Here is a 15,244-nt window from a genome sequence, read left to right as displayed (position 1 = left end):
AGTCCCTGAGATATTAATAGGAAGGAAGGAAGGAAGGAAGGAAGGAAGGAAGGAAGGAAGGGAGGGAGGGAGGGAGGGAGGGAGGGAGGGAGGGAGGAAGGGAGGGAGGGAGGGAGGAAGGAAGGGAGGGAGGAAATAAATAAAACAAAACTGATTAAAGCCCCAGATGCCAAATGCTTATACCTTTGTATATTCTTCCATTCTTAGGTAGATTTACATGGGAAGCCAACTTATGAAACACAGGTTGTATGGATATTATGGAATTAGAGCAAGAGAAGTTCGTTTGTTGAGTCAGATTTTTAAATTGTTAAGACCCATTCATTACACAAGGGATACATCTGCCATAGCAAAGACTGGACAGTAGAAAAATTATGATGAATTTCATGTATTCATTGCCCAGCTTCAACAATGATCAATTCACATACAATCATATTGAATCCATACTCCTATGCAATTCCTCTCCCCAACCTCATTTATTTTGAAGCAAATCCCAGACATCATAACATCTCATTCATAAATATGGTAATTTGTATGCACATGAGCACTTGACAAGTATTGCTTTAGAATGTTCTTAAGACTGCAAATCATCATTAATTTTCAAATTCACAGAGGCAATTTTGATAAATGATGGTTTAATTTCAATTTGCTTTATTTTATAGAGATATCTAATCACTTCAGGGCTTATGAGAAAATAGCTTTCTTTGTAGCCATGTGTTTTTGATCTTTTTAATAAAAAAGACTACTCATTTGTTCTTTTTAACTTGTTAATATAGACATCCTAATGGCGTATAGTCTGCAAGGCTGACAGTAACTAAATTACTCCATATATGTACAAAAAGCTGGTGCAAACATAGAAAAAAATTTGAATTTAATTTACATATAATTTGCCCAGCTTCAACAATTTAAATTCATCTTTGTTTCACTGATTCAATTTAAACTTTGTCTTCTTTATCATCAAAACCTCTAAGATATCCATAAAAGAAGCATCTTCATGAATGAGTAATAAATATGAATGCCGTCAATGAATTCAGGTTTTCTAGGATCTTTTTCATAACTATTATTCAGATTTCATTAACCACCCTTAATTTTGCTGATTATAAAAGCTACCTAGGATTCATCATCCAGTGCCAAAAGAAAAATGCCAGGATATCAGCCTGGTGAATGAACAAAATCTGTAGCCACTTATTTAAAGTTATCAGAAAAATACAGTAAAGTCTGAGCTCAAATATATTTAAATTAAGGGCCCGCAAGGGTAAAGGTTATTTCTTCCTATAACTCCATAAGAACAATGACAGCAAGGAGTGGGATAGTCAACTGCATTTGGAACTTGCTTACTAAACCTGGCATTGTGCATAACTGGCCAGAGAGTGTGGGTTAACTATACGAACTTGGACAAATCACTTACTACTTTGAGACTCGGTATCTTCATCTACAAAATGGGAATAAAAACAACCCATTTTCCAAGGCTGCTAGGAAAACCAAATGAAAGAATATATGTAAAAGTGCTTTTATAAATTATAAAACTCAAAGTAAAATGTGAGTTTCATTATGTTAGGTAGAGTATTGAGCAATTTTGAGAGATGAAAGGCTGCTCTTTATTGATACCAAAGTAAGAACCACAGATTTTTTTTAAATGACAATGAAAATCCCGAGACCGTTAAAGTGCCTTCTTCTGGTCATGCTCATCTAAATATTCATTGTTGATATTATGTAACTCAATTAACATAACATATTTTGTCCTTTTTGTGTGGCTATTTTTAATCCCTGGATAATTCCATGATTTCTTTTTTTTCCAAGTTCAGTTCAGTTAGGTATGTTATTATTTCCATTTCATTACATATTAAGAATTTAGTATCACCAATCCATAATTTCTAGAATAATATGATTTAATATTTTGAATATAAAAACTATGATATTATATTTTAGTTATCTGGTTTCTTATTAGCCCAACTCCAATTATCAGAAAATAAATATTTTAGGCTTTAATAAGTGTTCTCAACCCAACTTAAATCAAAGTGGGCCGATGAAAAGCAATATCTGAAATTATTGATAATTTTCATAGATATAGTTATGACTTCTGGTAGACTGAGCTACTAAGAGCTACTGTGTATAGTGTTTTAGAATGTTGGCTCTTAATTGAAGCAAGTCTTTATTTCTGTACATACACCTACTTGCTGAATGGTACAGCACTGGATACATTATTTAATTTTCCTGTACTTCAAATTTAATCTGTAAATTGAGGATAATTATAGTGATTGTATCATAGGATTGTTATGAAAGTTAAATAAGGATAATTGGAAAGAATGTGGCAGGATTTCTAACCATTAGCAGAGCATAATTTATTTAACATTAATAAATAGTGTCTATGGAAAGCATACTATGTACTAGCTAGCCACTGTGCTTAGCACTAAATACACTTTAATAATTTTAAGCAATTCAAATGCACATGCCAATGACAAAGAAATAAAGATGTCTATGTCACAGAAAATAAGGAGAATGAAAAATTGAAATGTTAAATTGACTGTATATAGCTTAATGATTTTGGACTATTGTTTGTAAAATTATAGGAGATGCTATATATTTTCACGTAACCTAAAGTTTCCTAATAATTTTACTGATAGGCAGATTGATTGATTTTTTTACTTCATGCCAAGTTCACTAAATAAATCCAGGTAAAGTCAGGGGCCCCGCCTATTTTAGTCACCATTATACACTGCCTTTCCCCAGCGCTTGATACCTGGCTCACAGAATAATCACGTAAATAATTGTATGAACAGTGAATGCATTTGAAACATGAATAAAATCCTGACATTTCAAGCACATGCAAAGCACTGACCTAAACATTTTGAGGCAAAGATAAACTGGTCATGCAATTGACCCTAAACAGAAGAATGTGGAGAAAGGATAGTCATAATAAGGCAGTCAGACATAATTATAAACAAATTCAATACCAGTAGATTTCAAAAGAGGGAAATATTATTTCAACCATCAAAGAAAGAAAATTAAACTGAATTTTTTATTTATATTGTTAATCTTCATTGGAGTAGTAGCTACTAATAGGCTGCGTACCGGCTTAGCATACCTCACATGTAAAATTTTATTTGGGTGACTGTTTAAAATTTCTGAATTTAAGTATCTTTTGTTGAAACATGTATTCTTCATCTGATCTCCATCTCCACCTCTCTGTGCTGTCAGACCTTCAAAGCCCTTCAAATGGTTTTACTGATGTTCTGAACCTAAAGGCCCAGTAGACCAGCCAGTGTCTATGATACAAAGCTTTGTAGTGACTGGCCAAGGATAATGGAGCAATGGCAGGCCCCTGGAGAACACAGGTTAGACATAGTGATGTGCAAGCTGGGAACTCAAGGAAACACTGTAGGGGAAGCAAAAAAATGGGGAAGGCCCTTGTCACCAAGTCAGGACAAAAAGCCAATCAAAGTTAAGCTATTCCTATTAAAGTGCTCTCATCACTACCCACAGAGAGGTAAAACCTGGGACACTCTAGTCCCAATGGATTTGACCTACCACGTCGCCTGCCCAACCCAACTGACTGAGCACTGCTTTCGGGCACCATAGGCCCACCCGGAAGCCACCAGGGCACCTCTGTTCACTACAGTTTGGCTATAAACTTTGTTCATTACCAAACAGTACTTCACAGTTCTATGTCTTCTTTGGTTCTCAAAGACTGAAATGTATCATCAGAGAATACACCAACATGTTCCCAGTAGTTCTAATTCTTAAGAAAGACAAGTCAGATAGGTTTCTAATGATATCAACAATGGATGCCTATTTTCAATCACAACTAATATCATGTTCCAAAAACTGTTTCCATGCTTTCACATCTCTAAATTCCTGACTTCATGCAGAAATCACTTGGTCCATTTACTTTCTTTCTTATATTCAAAAATAATTCTGATTGAGTAACATGTGCTTGTAGGAAAAGATGACGCATGCAAACTGGAATTCAGTATTATAAATAGTAAACACTGTTGGTGGCCCATTCCTAGCTTCCATCACTGATGTCCAACTGCTGGCACATGAACTTCTTAGCCAGAGGCGCTCTTGCAAGCCAAGCCCACCCTGCACCATGTGGGGGCCAGAAGTGCTAGAGAATTCCATCTCCCTCTCCAATGGAAGCAGCTTTCAACTAGTAGGTGATGGGAGTTCCTATATAAACACCCAGCCCCTGGCCCTCACGTAGACGTGTGCAGAGTTAGAAGTGAGGGATAACACCAGACATGTGAGGCATGTATTCTATCCACTGTGCCCACTGTGTTAGCCACATGATAACCCTAAAGGCTGCCTTTCCCTCCCTGCGCCCACTATTCCATTTCTCTACCAGTACTTGCTGGGTTCTGCAGCCAAAGAAACTACTTAACCTCAAAATCTTGCCATAGGTCTAACTCTGAGGAAAACTAAACTAAGACAGTGTAATATCAAAATTTCATCAACTTCCATAAAGGAAGCATCTGTTTGCTAGACTTACACAAATGTGATCTTGTTAATATTTACCAAATTAACATTGCCCATAATGTTAACACATTCTGTGTGTTTGGTTTAGATGAAATGACTTTTGCACATATACCTCTTTTCAGTAGTTTATATTGTATCTGAAAGAGCACAGCAAGGGTTCTCTAAACTACTCCCTCTATCTACCCCACCTCTGATTTCCATTGAAATTAAAACCCCACGGTCTACTTCCCTATGCACAGGTATTGTACTTTCAGTGTAGGATCTAACATGTAAAGGAAGTATGTATAAGTGGAAATCTAAAATTCTTTCTCCCAAAGTAAATGGAAGCGGGGAAAAATCGTATCTAAGTACTGCTCATTTTATATCAATGTTCCCTTTTCCAATGTTGATCTGATAGAAAAGAAAAAAAACACACCACTCAATTCCTTTTTTAAAAAATGTATTTTTTAATTGATTTCAGAGAGGAAGAGAGAGGGAGAGAGAAAGAAAAATCAATGATGAGTGATAATTGAGTCTGCACGCCCCTCACTGGGGATCACCCAGGGAATGTGCCCTGACCGAGAATCGAACTCTGACCTCCTGGTTCATAGGTCAACATTCATCCACTGAGCCATGCAGGCCGGGGGCCCTCAATTCCTTTGTAAAGAGCATTCACTTTTACCACAGCTGGACATAACAATTATAAGCACGCTCTCAGCAGCAATAAAGGTGCTTAGGCGCATGGGGCCTCAGCATGACAGGCCAGTGAAATCCTAGAATCATAAGCAGACAACGGGAAGGACTGTCATTTGAGAGCACGGGAATCCCTGGTCCCTAATCACTGTTTTATAGAGCCTGCAGAAGTTACCTTCCAAAGCACAACTGTTTTGCTCTCCTATCTGTAGGTGAGAAAAACACTCTGAAACTGTGAAAACAGGAACCTTGGCAACCCGTGTGTAATTTGTTTCGGAGTTTGTGATTTAAGTTACCAAGCAGCACTTGAGTTTCATTTGTTTATGATGTGTTTCACTCTTTTTTTTTTCCCCTAGGCAAGCTTTCAACAGTTCCCTCTTTTGAAGTTTAGGTCATCCATTTATAGCATCCTCTCTGTGTACCTGTCAGTCATGTTTTCATTTTCATCACATTCCTCTACTCTCCTCGCTTGTCTTCTTTTCTCCCTACATCATCACCTGTCATTTTATTATATGGCTCTGGTTAGCATCTGTGTTGATTTTCCTATCAAATAGCACAATGCTGACAACTCCAATGACCTTCATGTTCTCTCCATTCAACCTTTCCCCATGTTTAATCATAGCTTTGAACTCTTTCTTCTTTGACATACTTCTGCTTGCAAAGTCCAAGATGGTGAAGTACAGGCTACAGCCTTGCTACTCAGTGTGATTCAAGCACATCAGTGTGCTGTGGTACCTTGCCAGAAATGCAGAGTCTCAGGGCCCAGCCCAGACCTACTGAGTCAGAATCTGCATTTAACAAGGCCTCACATTATTCACATGTACATTAAAGTTCCAGAAGCTTTAACATAAGTAATGTAGATGGCAATGGACAGGATTTACAGCTGTTTTAAGTGTTCATCCCAAAGGCCTTCATTTCTGGATCAGGGTTAAAGGGGTAAAGCAGGAACTGCAAAGATGTCACAAAGAAGAAATGAGAAGCACTTACTTCACCATAGGGCATTCTGGGAGCCCCGAATTATAGAGAAGGAAGGTGGCTGAATGCAGGGTGGCACTGAGTTTTTCTAAGGAGGTACATGTGGTTTCAACCTAGTTTAAAGAGCTTTTAGAGGACTCTAGTCCAACGCAGGAAAACATCACCCGCCAAAGGAGCCTATCTTAAAGAGAGGACACACTGGTGTCTAACTGATGGAACATTAGATTTACCCAAGATTCAATGGATTTGGATGTTTTCAGATTCTTCACTGTTTTTCCTTTTCCCTCACTCCATCTCTCTTATTCTCCTCATCCATCAGCTTCCTGGACTTCTCTTCCCTCTCAATCTAGATCCCAAAGTTAACCTTTTGTATCCTGGTTGTGGTAATCTATATAAATTCGTCAGAACTCTCATTTCCTGTAACACACTAAACCCTTCACTTTCTTGACCTCATACCCTACTCAACTGTGCAATCCCCAAATACAAGATGGTCTGTATTTAATATCACCCTACTTTTCAAATGTGTTACTAGAATAAATAAGAAATGTACTGAATATATGAAGACCTCGTCTGCTGATACCATGTTCCAATTTAATAGAATAAACTTAGCTTTTTCTCAAATTTCTAACACTCGCTTGATATTTCTCACTCTCAGAGAATGGCTTCACTTTATACTTTCTTACAAGGATAATGTAGGCCATTTGATGTATATTTTCTCCACTGTCTTCTCTCTGCCACCATTCCCAAGATATTCTTTTAGACTTTTTTTAGTCCATCTTACCTCCTTCACTCTGGTTAAAGAAATGTTTGTTGCCCTAACCGGTTTGGCTCAGTGGATAGAGCGTCAGCCTGTGGACTGAAGGGTCCCAGGTTAGATTCCGGTCAAGGGCATGTACCTTGGTTGCAGGCACATCCCCAGGGGGGATGTGCAGGAGGCAGCTAGTCAGTGTTTTTCCCTCATTAATGATTCTAACTTTCTATCCCTCTCCCTTCCTCTCAGTAAAAAAAAAATCAATAAAATATGTTTAAAAAGAAAAGAAATGTTTGTTTTTGTTTTGTTTGTTTGTTTTATTTGTTTTTAAATTCCCAGGCTAAATTATTTACTTAAATTCTAATGAAATTTTCCTCTGATAACCCATGCTCCTCTGTGAATATTTTAAATAAGTTATTTCTCTTTTAGTATTCCCTCATTAGCTTCTCTACTGAGACCTTTTATCTGCTTATAAACATCCACAGTTTTGTTGCTATCTCAAAAAAATGTAAGACATTTATTTGTATTTGTCTCTTATTACCTATACTTTACCTCTAATAAAACAATTCAAAACCAGATTCTACATACTCAGCAATAAAAGAGAAGAAATCAATTACGTACCGATATATAAAGGGTGTCCCAAAATTCACGCAAGATTTGAATTTTGCGTGAGCGTTAACAACAACAACAAAAAAATAAAAGCCTAATTTTACTTGGTTTATTGAATCAGATTCTAATATCTGTTGCCCTTTTATTTCAATCCCTTCAATTTGATAAGCATTACCAAGTACTAATATGGCCCAGGAGCAGGGACAATGAAGACCAATGAAGACCACGGCTTTGCGTATGTGCCAGCAAAGCCGTGGGAGGCCATTTATCTAATGTTCTATTCCGTACATAACTCTATACTGTATACTTTATGAATCAATAACAAATTTATCATTTTTAATTATAAATCTGAGTTTTCTATCAAAATTACTTCTTGCGTTAATTTTGGGACACCCTTTACATTATATGAATGAATCTCAAAATCCTGCTGAATGCAAAAGCTAGACACAAAGGATTACATACTATACAATTACACTTATAAAAAGTTCTAGAAAAGACAAATCTATTTTGTAGTGAAGGAAAGCAGATCAATGGTTGCCTGGGGCAACAAGTTAGGAGACTGAATTGAGAAGAGTCATAAAGTCACTTTTGGGAGTAATGAAAATATTCTGTATCTTGATTGTGGTAATCTGTATAAATTCATCAAAACTCATTAAAATGCACATTTAAAAAATTGGTGCATATTACTGCCTGTCATTTATACTTCAATGAAGTTGATTTAAAAATATTCCCCACTTATTTTGTCTAGGATCTCAAAACTAGATTATTAACCCCCAGGATATCTGTCTGCTGCTCTCACCACTTCACTGAAACTATTACAGTGAATGTCACAAATATTGTCCTGGTAGTCTCTATCTCTTAATCTTTCTCTTCTTTTGACTTCCAGGGGTAAATGGCTTATTTACCCTCCTACTTATTTGAATATTTCTTTTTCCTTTCCTTGTTTTTTTTTCTAGGTTAAGGTCATATTGGCCTGCTGATACATTTATTTATTTTTATTTAAATTCTTTGTTGTTTAAAGTGTTACATGAGTCTCCTTTTCCCCTCATTGACATATCTTCTACATCTCTTCCCTTAAGTCTTTTTCCTCTACTCTTCTTCCATTTTGGGAGTTTAATGACTGTATTGAAATCCCACTGGCTTGACCATGAGTTACCATGATTTCGTGGAGCTTTAATTATCCTCTCCTTTGTGAGGTCATCAAACCCTCCGCGATCCTGCCTCCCAATGTGCTCTTCATAGCTTCACCTCAAAGTTCACACATTTTAAAATACATCCACTTGCTGGCCTTGAACCAGACATTGCTCCCACCTTCTCTGACAACTTTGCAGCCATTCAACTTAAAATTTCCAAAATAACTTTATCTGCACCTGGTCACACCAAACATCTACCAAATACGCAAATGAATTGTTTGTATTAACTTTCAAATTCAGATTTCAGTCTCCATGATCTCCTTCCAGAAGAACTCTTATTTTAAACTTCATCACTATTTACTTTCATTGTGGCGGTTGTTTCACTGAGCAGCTCAATAAACCGCAAAGATCACCCAATGCCTTTTGAAGACAGTCTCAAATCTTGAGCCCTGGCAATCATTTCCTCTGTAGCCTTATTAAATTCTATCCTCAAATCCAAATCATACATTTCATCCAGTCTGAAAGAGTCAAAGTTCCTAGGCTTTAAAAAAACAAAACGAAAACCTCCTGGACTTTTCTATTTTATTCCCCTCTTTGATGGAAAACTATCTCACCACAATCTTTTGATGAGTATCAATGCCTCGATGACAAAACATGTTTCAACTCCTTCAGAATGACTTCATTTAAGATTGTTTAAGGGATATATCCCCGATGTGTTCCTAAATTATTTAGTTTTTCCCAATATTTGGCAATGATATACTCTTTCACATTATAGAACTTTAATGAACATGTGTTGTTGTTGTTTTTCAGAGGAAATACTGTGAAATATATCCCTGTAACACAGTGCTAACATGGACCTGCAAATTGTAGGTGCTCAATAAATATAGCAACTATACAATATTTCACCAACCATGTTATGTTATAATCCTATTAATTATCAAATAATATAGTTAGGGCTACTTTTGATACCTACACAGGCAAAATATATTCAAGTAAACATGTTTGTATCACCAAATATGAAAATGTAATTTTTTTTCATTTCTTTTTTTTTTTTAAATATATTTTATTGATTTCTTACAGAGAGGAAGGGAGAGAGATAGAGAGTTAGAAACATCGATGAGAGAGAAACATCGATCAGCTGCCTCCTGCACGTCTCCTACTGGGGATGTGCCCGCAACCCAGGTACATGCCCTTGACCGGAATCGAACCTGGGACCTTTCAGTCCGCAGGCTGATGCTCTATCCACTGAGCCAAACCGGTTTTGGCTCATTTCTTTATGTGTACCAAATCTTAACCACCTAACAGGACGATTTTAAATAGTGGTAAGACAAGATGAAGCCACCAATGCATGAGTCAGCTTTTGGTAAAAGAACTCTTAGCAGGACTATTAAGGACAAAACCTATGTGTGGGGGGGATTATGCATTGTGTGACCCAAGTCCGTGTATGTGTGTGTGTAATTCTGTGTGTGTGTAACCAAAAATTAAACTTTTTCTGTAAAAACACAGATTTTACCTTCAGCCAGATACAAATATGTGCCTTTTACATATTTTCATATTCATGTGCTATGTCTTCTCAAAAGTGGTGAATACTTGAATTTTAAATATTTTTCACTAATTTTAAACTGGAACAAGGATGTAATTGGGGCGAATAAACCTAGAAGAAACTAAGTGTGAATTTGTAATCTTAAAGGAAGGTAAAGTAAGGCTGATTACTAGAGAAAAGGGGGAAAGATCATACTTGTATGGCAGAACACTCAGAAGCCATAAAATTAAAGATAAAACTACTATCCTAGGATCTTCAGCCAAAATACCCCAAACAATGTGAAAACAACAACTAGAGACAAGATATGCAATTCTTATGTCAATCAGAGCATTGGCAAAACAACAGAGTTAAATCAAAAGAAAAATTGTCAAGTGATGTGTGCAGGTAATTCCTTTAAAAAACAGAAACAAGTAACAAACAAACATAAAAATATGCTCAATCATATTCAGAGTAAAAAATTAAAAATCAAAACAATTTTCAGTTATCCACTTACCAAAGATTAATGTGCTTAATAACACTGTGTGCTAGCAAGGGCAAAAGGAAACAGAATTTCACCTATAATTGGGTGAGAGTACACATTGATACAATCTCTTTGAAAGGTAATATAAAAATATCCATTAAAATAAGTGCCTACATTAATATCTGGGAAATAAGAAGTGGAAAATACTTATTGGTGAATTAAAATCTGAACCTGCACATGCTTTCTAACCTAACAATTTCACTTCTGTACTTTTTTAATGGAGAGACACTAAAAAACAATACACACGATGTAGCATCAAAAATCATTGCAACACTGATTGCCATAACAAAGAATTGGGAAAAATCTCAAAAGGGGACATGGTACGTCAAGAATAATGTACAGCCAGCACAATTTTAAATGCAAATAAAGCAAGCTGCAGAAATAATTTGAGCAACGGTATCATCTGGGAAGGAAAATTTTATATGTATATACAAGTGTGTATATTTATGATATATGTATATAGTTATATACTAGTATGTATACACATATATATTTTATACATTAAAGTATTTTAAATTATTGAGAATCGTATCACTAGAATGTTGACCAGGAGAGAAAGAATATTTATAGTTAAATGGTATTTCATATGAGGTTTTATTACTAATATTATATATTGTTACATTCAAGAGTGTGCCATATCACCTGCTATGGTAGCTTTTAAAATATGGCTGCAAATTCTTTGACACTTTTTCTGTTTAAAGGTTGGGGGTTTTGTTCCTTGCCTTGAATCTGGGTGAAGGTATGACTGGTTTAATCAATAGAGTATGGTAGAAGTTACACTACATAACTTTTGAGGCTGGGTCATTAAAAATCATGCAACTTCTGCCATATTCCCTGGGAGTATTTGCTCTAAGACAGTGGTTCTCAACTTTCCTAATGCCGCGACCCTTTAATACAGTTCCTCATGTTGTGGTGACCCCCAACCATAAAATTATTTTCATTGCTACTTCATAACTGTAATGTTGCTACTGTTATGAATCATAATGTAAATATCTGATATGCAGGATGGTCTTAGGTGACCCCTGTAAAAGGGCCGTTCGACCCCCAAAGGGGTTGCGACCCACAGGTTGAAAACCACTGCTCTAGACCATTTTAAGGATGTTTCAATTTTTTCTTGTTAGATAATGTGGTTCACAAGGAAGACTGATCCAATTAAAACAAAACAAAACAAAACAAAACAAAACAAAACAAAACAAAACAAAAAGAACACCTGACCATAAACAATTATGGTTGGTCCAAAGTACACAGAGTTAAGTATTTGGCAAACTTTGTGATTTTCAAAATTTACCAACTGATTTGCAGAATGCCACCTAGCTTGTTCAGTTAAAGGTTCTCCACACCCCCCCTCATGGAAACATTAATTGGCTCTTAATTTCTTCAGTTGACACTAGTCCTTTGGAGGGAAATTTTAATAGGCATTTAAATCAGATTTCAGAACTTCTATATCTTTAACTGTCTAACCTATTAACTCTCTAACCTATAAGCCATTTCAATAGATTAAAAAATTCTATAATCTCCCCCATCATGAAAGTGAGTCTGAAAGTTGGCATAGCAAGCAGAGAGGTCCACACATGTATGTGTGCAATAGAGTTCATGCATGTGTGTGTGTATTTTTAAAGAAAATACTACAATGCCAATTGCCTTTTCACTGTTAGGCTCCAGAACTTCTCTATACTCCCCATCTTAAAAGTGAGAATTCTCTTTGCTCTCTTAAAAGGCTTTTTGCTGACATTTCTCACTCTTAGGAAAAATTTTAAAGAAATTACTTTTTAATATTTCCCCAATTTAAAAAATACCATGCACATTAAGAGAAAAAGGAAAAATATACAGGAAAATATAGCAGATTTAAAATCTTTAACAAAACCAGTAATCCAGAAAAATAATTTTAAAATTGTGATGTTCTTTCTTTCAGTTATTTCTCAGTTTTCCTCTCTCTCTCTCTCTCTCCCTCTCTCTCTCTTTCTCTCTCTCTTCCTCTCTCTCTCTCTCCCTCCCTCCTTCCCTCCCTCTTCCCTTCCCTTCCCCCTTTCTCTCATCTTTCTGAATTCCGACTGTTTTCCAGGATCCCCAATGCACCACACTTAAACAATAAGCACTAGACCAGCAGTTCTCAACCTGTGGGTTGCGACCCCTTTGGGGGTCGAACGACCCTTTCACAGGGGTCGCCTAAGACCATCGGAAAACACGTTTATAATTACACATTGTTTTTGTGATTAATCACTATGCTTTAATTATGTTTAATTTTAACAATGAAAATACATCCTGCATATCAGATATTTACATTATGATTCATAACAGTAGCAAAACTACAGTTATGAAGTAGCAACGAAAATAATTTTATGGTTGGGGGTCACCACAACATGAGGAACTGTATTAAAGGGTCTCGGCATTAGGAAGGTTGAGAACCACTGCACTAGACTATCTGTCTCCAGATCATGAGCCTTAAGGAACTGAGTCTATCAACTACCAGCAAACACGCCATCTCTTCCCAGAAGCCTTCCTTGACCAAGCCCCCCTAATGTTACACCCACAGATCTAAGCACTTCCTCTTCAGCAGCACCTCCATTTGAAGGGCATTCTTCCAGTGTTGCAATCAAAGTAAAGTATAATCAGTATGCTTCCACACCCATTGTTTCTACTACACTCCAAATACCTACCACAACCCCATACACACTTTAGGCCACCTGTGAATGTTTGCTCAACTGAGTAAATGTATGCATTTTTGAATCCTGAACACCCAAACAGGAGCTCATAAGTGGCAGAGACTAAGGATGTGTGTGAAAAAGGATTAAACAAATAAACTCTCCTTGTTGTATTCTAGGAAATTCAACTAGCCGAAGATTTTACCACCTTTCCCCAAAATGAATGTTAAATGATGTTCTTGGAAAATCAACCATCACATAGAAAGTGAAAGAAAGTTGAATATAATGGGGAAGTGGGCAGGACTGTGTCTTCATAAATAAAACCCACTTCTGGAGGGAACTGTCCCCTGCACTCATCTCCCTGACCCCTCGGGTTATCTGCTATGTCCTATCTCCTTGCCAGTGTTTCTTGGCTCTGATCTCAGCCTATTCTTTGTCCCTAAGCTCTTTGTTCGCCTTCACATGGTTGATCTCTTGGCTGTATTGGCCCAATTCGATTCAGTCTACAGATCATGGACAAGATTTGTTTTGTGTGTTCTGTCTACATATTTTTAGACACTTTTACATGGTTGAGGTTTGCCTGCTCCCTGTTTTGGATTTATTATTGCTAAGCCTGTAAGCCCCTTGGACCTTAATGAATTTATCCGGCTTTTTGGCTTGGGAACTGGTGTTATCTTCCACAACCATTTTTTTTTTTTTCTGGAAGGGAGGCAAGAATGTTTATTTGTTTTCACTTAGTAGAAGGTACAGAGAGATATACCTTAGAAAACATTTATTTTCTCTATAAGAAAAAGCTACATGGTGGTTAATATATATTCTACAAGTTAATGCCCGTCGTTTGAAATCCCAGCCATAATGTACAGATAACGCTTGCATATTATGAATACAGTGCTTCTTCCCATGTTTTTATCACAGTGATAGTTACTGTGAAAGAGCTTCTGTAAACAAGAGGGATGACTATTCTAAAAAATCACATTCTAAGAAGTAGAATATTGTTTGTGGATTGCTCTGGGGGAGTAGTTTAAATTTAGGATAAAAACCGTAACAATTTATACTGTAGTTAAGAGACTGTTTCTCAGTTTTCAAAACATCACTACGAATTTAATGGAGAAAAGACAGCCTCTTCAATAAATAGCCCTAGAATAATTGGACACCTACAGGTAAGAAAATGAACCCTAATACATTACCTACATTTTATACAAAAGTTAACTTAAAGTTCATCATAGACTTAAGTGTGTAATGTAAAAATATACAACTCTAAGAAATAACAGAACACCTTTGTGACCTTGGGTTTTTAGATAAGATTCTAAAAGCACAATTATAGGAGAAAAAAATTTATAAATTGGACTTTGCCAAAATTAAACCTTTCATGACAGCTCTATGGAAGGTACTATTAAGAAAATATAAAAACAAGCTACGGACTACAAGAAAATATTTCCTAATTATCTAAGTAAAGGACTTGTATCTATAATATATAAAGAATACTTCACCAAAGATGATAAATTGATGACTAATAAGAATATAAAAATTTTCTCAGTATATTAGTTATTAGGAAAATGTAAGTTAAAACCACATGAGTTACTACTGCACACCTATTAGAAAGGATAAAAACAAGCAAGCAAACACTGACAGTATGAAATACTGGTAACATTCAATAACATGGCCTCTCAGTCATTGTTGATGGAAATGAAAAATGTCACTTTCAAATGCAATTTGTGCTTTTGTTTGTTATATAGTGAGACGTACATTCACCATGTAGCCTAGGCCCTCCTCCTATTTATGTAACAACATGGATGAATCTTAAATGCGTTTTGAGGAGTGAATGAAGCCAGACACCAGAAGGTAGAGCTTGCAATCATTTATATGACATTCTAAAAAACTTAAAATTATACTGAAAATAGATCAGTAGTTGCGAGCAACTGGAAA

At 36.2% G+C, this 15,244-nt stretch overlaps 1 protein-coding gene across 1 annotated transcript in view; it reads right to left on the bottom strand.

Annotated features, from left to right (window-relative positions):
• ZNF385D (zinc finger protein 385D) overlaps positions 1–15,244 on the bottom strand; it is a 684,297-nt gene that overhangs the window by 589,308 nt on the left and 79,745 nt on the right. The gene's annotated exons all lie outside the window — the stretch shown is intronic.

This window comes from Myotis yumanensis, unplaced genomic scaffold (assembly GCF_028538775.1).
Source record: "Myotis yumanensis isolate MYYU_CA2020_CCGP unplaced genomic scaffold, mMyoYum1.0.hap1 SCAF_14, whole genome shotgun sequence".
Classification (NCBI taxonomy): Eukaryota; Metazoa; Chordata; class Mammalia; order Chiroptera; family Vespertilionidae; genus Myotis; species Myotis yumanensis.
Note: the sequence above shows the minus strand (reverse complement) of the source record. Positions and strands in the feature narration are given on the sequence as shown.